General features: G+C 36.5%; 1 protein-coding gene across 9 annotated transcripts in view; it reads left to right on the forward strand.

Annotated features, from left to right (window-relative positions):
- CUNH4orf19 (chromosome unknown C4orf19 homolog) overlaps window positions 1-8,866 on the forward strand; it is a 72,129-nt gene that overhangs the window by 28,614 nt on the left and 34,649 nt on the right. The window contains exon 1 of one of the 9 annotated variants that reach the window (XM_023534280.1): window positions 4,142-4,205. The exons of 7 other annotated variants lie outside the window; for them this stretch is intronic. The gene's annotated coding sequence lies outside the window, so the exon portion shown is untranslated. Of the gene's footprint in view, window positions 1-4,141; window positions 4,206-8,866 lie in introns of those variants that run through there. One more of the 9 variants, XM_023534297.1, reaches the window with a different exon arrangement.

Raw genomic sequence — 8,866 nt, forward strand, 5'->3', positions numbered from 1 at the left:
AGTCAGTTACTGTTCACCCAGAATAATGTGACATAGAAAATAAACAATCAAAAGAGAGGCAAAGATAAGATAAACAATGCAACAGAGAGAAATCAGGGGCTGATATTAATATCAGAAAAAATATATTCAAAGAGAAAGAAAAAGTAATATGGTCCTTTAATTTTTGAATAAGAGCATAGTTTTCAACAAAAAATAAAATTATGACTTTGTGTATGTCAAGTAACTTAGCCCAGATATAATAATAATAAATAAAAAGACAAATGTGGAGGGATAATTTAACAAAACTCTCCTGGTATTCCAAGATATTCGCTGAATCTGTAGAATAGACATGATTTTAAAAATTATGCTTATTCTTTCCAAAAGGTGCTTTAGAAGAATATTCTCATTCAGCATTATATGATATGTGCTGTCTTTACGTAGCAGGTCTACCATGGAAAGATTGCCAATAAATATATTTCATGGTTAAAAAAAAATCTGGCCCAATTTGGACAAAAGTCATAAATAAGCTCACCTAGTGCCCACCCCAAGATGACTTTGGTTTGCATTTGAGTATGTTCCCTTTGATTACATATGTGGTGATTTGTTTATGCTAAAATTAATATTACATTTTATATACATAACCTGTTTGTTATCCCCTGGTCTCATACCCTCCTTTTTTTTTCTTTTTTTTCTTTTTTTTTTTTTTTTTTTTGCTTCAGTGTTATTTTCCTTTTTTTCAATTTATGGATATGTCATAATTTAAAGATATATCTATTTTTGAACACTAAAGTTGTTTATAGAAATCTACAGTCTTAAAAATAACTAAGTGAAATGCCCTTTTTAAAACATCTTTGTTTATACCTCTCTCATTCTCTAATTACATTCTTTGTTTAAATTTCAAGACCAAGAATATTTAGAGCAAAAGTTATTGCTATTTTAAAGGAATTTTGTTACTGGCTGTTCATAAAAACAAAAAGATGAATTTATTAGGCAAAAGCATTATCCTGTTATTTGCATTTACTTCTTAGTTGAGTAATTTTTCATGTTCCTTGTCTGTTGTAATCTTTTCTAATTGGTTGATCGTGTTGTTATTTTTTATTGGTGTCTTTAATAAATATCCTAATGAATTATGAACTCTTTTAAAACTAAGGATAGTAACCGCTTATCTGTGTCACAAATATTGTTACATTTGGGCTTTGCATTTTTGTTGATGGTGTCTTCTAAGGTGAAAAAATAAGAAGACTTCTTATATATTCTATTAACCTTCTACTTTATGTTTCTTCCAGATCGTGAATAACTGAAAAAGCTTTTCTTATTCCTAAATTAGGTAAATATTAAATTGTATTTCCCTTTAAATTGTATTTCCCTTTTTGTTCTCATTTAATGTAATTCAGGATCTAAGTTTTTTTTAATAACCTGTTGTCTAGCACCATTTATGAAATAGTCATAAAAATCCACAGAATCTTATATGTAGAAAAGCTTAAAGATTACACACACACATACACACACACAAATTTAGAACATAAATAAATTCAATAAAGTTGCAGGATACAAAATCAACATACAGAAATCAGTTGCATTTCTATATGCTAACAACTATTCAAAAAGGAAATTAAGAAAACAATTTCAGTAGAGTAGCATCAAAAGGGATAAAATACTGAGAAATAAATTGAACTGAGGAGGTGAAAGACTTGTACACCGAAAACTACAAAATATCGATGAAAGAAATAAAAACAGAAATAAATGTAAAAATATCTCATGTTCATGGACTGGAAGACTTAATATTGTTAAAATGTCCATATTACCCAAAGCGATCTATAGATTCTGTGCAATACCTATAAAAATCCCAGTGGCGTTTTTCACACAAAAAAAGAAAATATCCTAAAATTCATATGGAGCCACAAACGACTCAATTAAAGCAATCTTGAGGAAGAAAAACAAAGTTGGAGGTATCATACTTTCTGATTTCAAAATATATTACAAGGCTACAATAATTAAAACAGAATGGTGCTGATATAAACAGACATATTGACAAATGTAACAGAATAGAGAGCCCAGAAATAAACTCATTCATATATGGTGTCTTAGTCCATCCAGACTGCTATAACAGAATACATAGTCTGGGTGGCTTATAAACAACAGAAATTTATTTCTCACACTTCTAGAGGTCCAAAAATCTAAGATCAGGGTGTTAAGACATTTGGCATCTGATGAGATCCCACTTTCTGGTGCATAAAGAACTGCTGTGACCTCACATGGTATAAATGGCGAGGGAGCCTTCTGGGATCTCTTTTATAAGGGCACTAATCGCATTCACTAGGACTTTGCCCGCATGATCTAATCACCTCCCAAAGGCCCCCACCTCCAAATACCATCACTGGGGATTAGGTTTCAACATATGAATTTTAGGGAGACACATTCAGTCTATAGTATAAGGTCAATTGATCTTCAATAAGGGTGCCAAGAATACACAATAGGGAAAGGAAAGTCTCTTCAACAAATGGTGTTGGGAAAACTGGATATCCACATGCAAAAGAATGAAATTGGACCCTCATCTTACACCACACACAAAAATCAACTCACAGTGGACTAAAGATGTAAACATAAGACCTGAAACTGTAAAACTCCAAGAAGAAAACAGCGTAAAACCATGGCATTGATCTTGGCAGTGATTTCTTACATATGACACCAAAAGCACAAGGAACAAAAGCAAAAATAGACAAAGTGGGACTACATCAAGGTAGAAAGCTTCGGCATAGCAAAGGAAACAATAAACAAAGTGAAAAGGCAGCCTATGGAATGGGAAAAGATATTTGCAAAGCATATAACTGATAAGGGGTTAATATTCTTTGGAAGTTTTTAGGCAAAATAACTCACCACTGCAGAGTACCACTTCCCTAGAATGACAGTCTTTATTAATATTTTTTAAATGTAAATTATGCATACTATAATATGGTAACATTCCACTTAATATAGTAGTTTGACCTATAAAGGTTTTAGTATACACAAAAATGAGAAAAATATGACTACATTCTTAAATAAGAGAATTATAGGTCACTGTGATGTATGGCTACTTAACTTTGACTACGAGAAGCATACCTAATGTATGTTTCCATTTTTAATTCAACAAACATTTAATTCAACAAGCCCTTTCTCTGTGCCATATCTTGTTGAAAATTTGAGATAACAATAAACAAAAAAGAATGAAAGGGTGTTCCTAAATCAGTCGTTGGACTCCTCGACTTGGCATTAGCACAGAGTTTGCTAAAATACATCCAAGTGCCAAGTACATCTGGCAACCAAAAGAGAGTTTTAGTGTCAGATTCAAAATGTAAGTGCAAATGAATGTAACTTGAGATTTTACCAAACAGCCTGCTATGGTCAGTGAACAATATGTTCCTTGACTTTTTGAGATTGACTTGACCAAATTTGTCATGGGAAATTCTCCCTTCTTAGATCTTCTATTATTCTGAAGACCAGGTTACATAACTGAGATGACGGGGTGGGGGTGGGGGTGGAGGAAGGGGGTGAGGGGAGGGAGAGAGAGAGGAAGGGAGGTAGGGTGGGTGGGCTGGGTGGGCGCAAGCCATATGAATCCAAGGCTCCTGCAAATCAATTATGTTCTTTGCATCTATTTTTAGAAAAGGTATATCAGGCACCGTTTTCAGTGCTTGACAGGTGTTAACACACATTCGCCTAACAACCACATGGAATAGGTATTATCCTCCATTTAGGACAAAGAACTCAGGGTATGGAGAAATTGTGATTTACCGACAATCACAAAGCTAGGAAGTAATGGGAGGTTCGAACTGGACAATTTGCATTTTTCTCTTTAACTCAAAGCTCCATATCTGCCCCTCCCCATTTTAGTGTTGGTATTGTGAAAGGACCGGCCATGTTCTTCCTTGGCATGTGTTAGAGAGGAGGCAAGTGACTTGGCTATGCTACCAAGGTGAATGTTGACTTTAGCACAAATTTCTACCAGAGTTTGTAGTGCTTTCCTTCCTTTCTCCCATCAAGTTCTCCAGCCAAGCTTAACTCACTGAGGTGGATAAATATTAACTTTTAGGTCAGCATCACCATGCGTCACAGGCCAGAGTCTAAACAACAGGGAACTTTTGTCTCTTCTTGGGTCTCCTGTCACATGGCCAGAAGACAGAAATGCAGCCTCTGGTGTTTCTCTACAAATCGGTAGACGATTGTGCCACCTTGTTCTCCTTCATTCGGTAGGATCAGATTGTGTCTGTAGATATGTGGTTAATATGTTAATTTTTTTTAATTTTTATTTTTCAATTAGAGTTGACTTACAATATTATTTTATATTAGTTGAATTGATTCTCCTGATGAATACCCTCTGGGCACTGTACCTAGTTATTATAATATTATTGACTATATTCCCTACATATTAATTTTTAAAGATCAAAATAATCTGGGGAGTTCTGTTGATTATCAGCTCTCCATGTGTTTGTGTTCACAAGTACAGACACTTGTACAAAGTAATACAAAAAACAAACACATGTAGAGGTCATGGGACCTTAGAAATTATTTAGTCTGAGCATCTCAGAAAAGGAAAGTGACCATCCAAAATATTATTTCTCAAAATCAAATAGGTGTTATTTTTTTTAATTTTCATCAAAATTATATAGTAGGATACAATTTAAAGGACCTGCTGCTTCTATAAGTTTTCTCAAGAAAAAGAACAGGTCCAAGTTCCCCTGCTTCTCATTTCCTCTTCCCTAAAGAAACCGCTTTTGACTCTGTATTTTTGCCTCCATTTACCTTAATGGCCAGTAAGCATTGCCACCTCCAGAGTATTTTAGTTTGGGACATTGTATGTCAACTTTCCCCTATGGAAGATGAGGACTTAGAACTTTATTCTCCTCATTCACACTATGCACAATCAGTTCCCATCCTCACAATATAATTGTCTGTTTTGATTAGAAAAATATTTAAGGTTTACATTATTTTGACTATATATATTCTATTCAGAAATGGTGCATATTATTAAGCTATTTTTTTTTTACCAGCACAACTTATTCCTGAAGTTTTTTCTTTTTACTTGTTTGTTTATTTTTTCTGTTTGTTTTTCTTATGTGTAGGTATGCTTTATATACTTACCATTCCTCTAGTACTGAAATATTTGCCAGTTGTCTAAATATTCTCCCAAGATGTTCCATGATTCTGTCAGTTTCCTAGCAGGTGTTTTGTCAACTTCGTGCTTTTGTAGAAGTCTCTCTCAGAAGCTTCTGGCCTGCTCATCTAGACTGGTCACCCTCTCTGCCGGTGCACGAGATCTCATGTCATCACCATTCGGAAGCGTCCCTTCACTTCTCTACTGTGTGTTGGAGCTCCTAGTTCCTAGACCTCATTGTCTTCCTTTTTCTTGTTTGAGTCCTTCATTTTCATGGACCACATCCTCCAGGTGCTTTTTATGAAAAAGTATATGGAGGTAAAAATTATTTAAGTACATACTTGCCTGTCTAAAACTGTCTGTATTCCACCTCCCCACTTGATTGATGAGTGATCGTATAAAGAGTTCTATGTTGGAAATCATTTTCACTCAAAATTGCTTTCTAATTTTTTTTCTTCAGAATTTTGAAGACATTGCTTCATTGTCTCTGTATTCACAGTATGGCTGTTGAAAAGAATGCCACTGTTCTAATTCCCAGCCCTTTATGTATAACTATTTTCTTCTCTGGAAGTTGGTTAAATCATCTTTATCCTAGTGTTGTGAGATTTCACAATGATATTCCTCCATGTGGGTTTTTTTAAAAATCCATTGTACTAGATACTCAGTGGGCCCATTAAGTCTAGAAAATCTATCCTCCAGTTTGGGGGAATTTTCTTTTTAGTTAAGCTGTCATGTTTTTAATTTCTAAGAGGTCTTTTTTGTTCTCTGAATGCCCTTTTTCTTTAACAGAATCATTTTCTTGTTGCTTAATACCTTGTATTTCTCTTATCTCTTTGAGTTTTTAATAATAATTTTTGAAATGTTCTTTTTCCTCCATAGCTCTAGATCTCTCCAGATTGTTTTTGATTTTCCCTGGCTATTTGGGACTAAAAAGTGAAGTTCTGAACACAAACTTGTCAAGGGAGGTGTGTGGGAAGGGGGCAGGGGTGGGGCGGGGAGAGACACTCATTGATGGTGACTTTTGCTGTACTGACCTGGCGGAGCCAGTTTTTAGGGAACTTCTACTGTTAGTATCTCTTAGGCTTTCCTCGTGGGTTGGTCAGGTCCCTTAGGAAAACTCCTGCAAACTCTGGCCTGGAGAGTAAGGGCCTGGCTGCCAGTATTTGTTTGAGAGAGAAGGGCGAGAAGTAGATTAGAGGAATCAGTGTGCTGCATGCATATTTACTTAATCCTCCTATCCATATATAGTATCCCACCCCCAGTATTGCTGGTATATCTCCTAATTCAGAGACCCTCAAGTTTTGCCCTCACCACGGGATAAACTTTCTGGCTTCTGCTGAGGTAGAAGAGGTGAAGTCACCCAGCTGCTTGCAGTAGCAGAAAGGAGGGGGTGTGTCAGTGCTTCTTAAACACAGTTCAAACCCTCCTGCCATTCTGGCCACAGTTTCCCTGCTGCTGCCAAGCCTGGAGTCTTTTAAGGACGCTGCATATAAATTGGCAGTGCTTCTCTTTCTCAACTCCAGCTTCTAGTTCAACTTTCTCAGGTCCACTGAGTAGTTCCCCATCCACCTGCTTTCTAGCTTCCAAAATGCTGTTATTGTCTCCTCTCCCACTTCTATTATTGGAAAGATATAGATGTGTGTATAAGTATGTGCATATGTAAATATATATACTTATATAATTAGTTTTAATAAGATTTAGGAACAGTCCAAAATTGATGAGTATATTCAATCTACCATCTTTACCTGATATTCTACCAATACACATTTAAATAAAAAGTGATATTTACCAACATATTACCACACAGAGGTCCAAGTACATGTAATTATTCTAATTAGTGATGAATTACAGGATTCCAAAATAAGATTTTTTAAACTGTTTGTCAAAAAATAAAAAGAACTAATGCACCTGTGAGCATAAAATTTTCTTAACTCACTTCTTAGCATATCATTTTAATGATCATTCTGGCTTAACAAACATTTCTTGCATATCTGCTTTGTCCATGGCACTGTAGCAGGCCATATAGAGCTTCTTTACTGTGATATGGAAAATATTCATGGTATAATTTTAAGTAGAAAAAAAGACTAGATGTAATCACAAATGATGGCTATCTTTGAAGTGTATTCATTATATTTTTGTTTCAGCTGCATGTTCTAAATCTTCTGCAATGACCATATATTATTTATGCAATAAAACAGTCAAGTCACTAACAGTGACTTCACTGACACACCTTTTAGCCTTGTGTACCTAACAGGACATGAGATCGTTCTTTGCAGTTATTGGAGTTTGACACTCAGTCTTCTTATAAAACTGTATTAATTCATTTAGGCTGCTATAACAGAATGCCATACACCGGGTGGCTTATAAACAACACACGTTTATTTCTCAGTTCTGGAGGCAGAGAAGTCTAAGATCAAGACACAGGGAAATTCAGTGTCTGGTGGGTGCCCATTTCCTAGTCCAAAGATGTCCATCTTTTCTCTCTGTTCTCACACGGTGGAAGGGTCAAGGGAGCTCTCTGGGGCCTCTTTTATAAGAGCACTACTCCCATTCATGAGGGCTCCACCTTATGACCCAATCACCCCCCCAAAGGCCCCACCTCCTAATACCATAACATTGGGGTTTAGGTTTCAACATATGAATTTGGGGAGACACAAACATTAGGTATATAGCAAAGACCAAGAAGAGACTTATGTGGGATCTTTGTTTTCCTCCATACGTAAACAGAAATAACATACTCCTGTCTGTTATATACACATATACGAAATGCCTTAGTTTGGGCTGCCATAACAAATCACCTTAGACTGGGTAGCTTAAACCACAAATATTTATTTCTCATGGCTTTGGAGAATGGAAGTCTGAGATCAGGGTTCCAGCTTATTCAGGTTCTTGGCGAGGGCTCTCTTCCTGGTTATGTGCTCACATGGCCTTTCTTGGGGATAGAGAGCAATCTTGGTTTGCTTCCTTTTATTAGGACATTAATCCCGTCATGGTGGGATTAATGACCTCATCTAAACCTCCTTACCTCTCACAGGCTCCACCTCCAAATATGGTCACAGTGGGGATTAGGCTTCAACATGAATTTTGGGAGGCACAGTCTATAGTATTTCCCTCACAGCTATATTAGCATTTATATTTCAAAAAGAGAAAGTGGCAAAGAGTAACAAGTAATGTATACAGTGGGTTGACTTCCTTAAAAGACTGCCTGCATTAGATCATCTCCATCATGAAGCCATTTGAGAATAGTAAATGCGTTCTTAATGTATTAGTTATCTATTGCTGCACAACAAGTTGCCCCAAAACTCAATGGCTTAAAACAACAGTAATCATCATCTCTGGCAGTTTCTATGGGTCAAGAGTTTGAGAGTGGCCTACTTAGGCCTTTCTGGCTGTGGTCTCTTATATGTTACAGTCAGATATCAGCTGTGGCTTTAGTCATAGAGGTTTGACTGGACTGGCAGATGTACTTCCAAGGTGGTTTAAGTTTGTTCTTCCCCATGGGACCTCTCCACTCTTAAGTGTACTCACAGCATGACAACTGGCTTCTCCCAGATTGAGCAAGTGGAGAGACCATTACAGAAACTGTCATGCCTTTCCTTACCTCCCTTTGACAATCACACTTTATCACTTCTGCCATATTCTCTTGGCCACACAGGCCAGCCCTGGCTCAATGCTGGAAGAGCACTCACTACACAAGCTTGTGACACCAGAAGGCGAGTATCTGCTGGCCAGCTGAGAGGTTGACTATCACACCTA

The sequence above is a fragment of the Pteropus vampyrus genome, unplaced genomic scaffold (genome assembly GCF_000151845.1).
Source record: "Pteropus vampyrus isolate Shadow unplaced genomic scaffold, Pvam_2.0 Scaffold5, whole genome shotgun sequence".
Classification (NCBI taxonomy): Eukaryota; Metazoa; Chordata; class Mammalia; order Chiroptera; family Pteropodidae; genus Pteropus; species Pteropus vampyrus.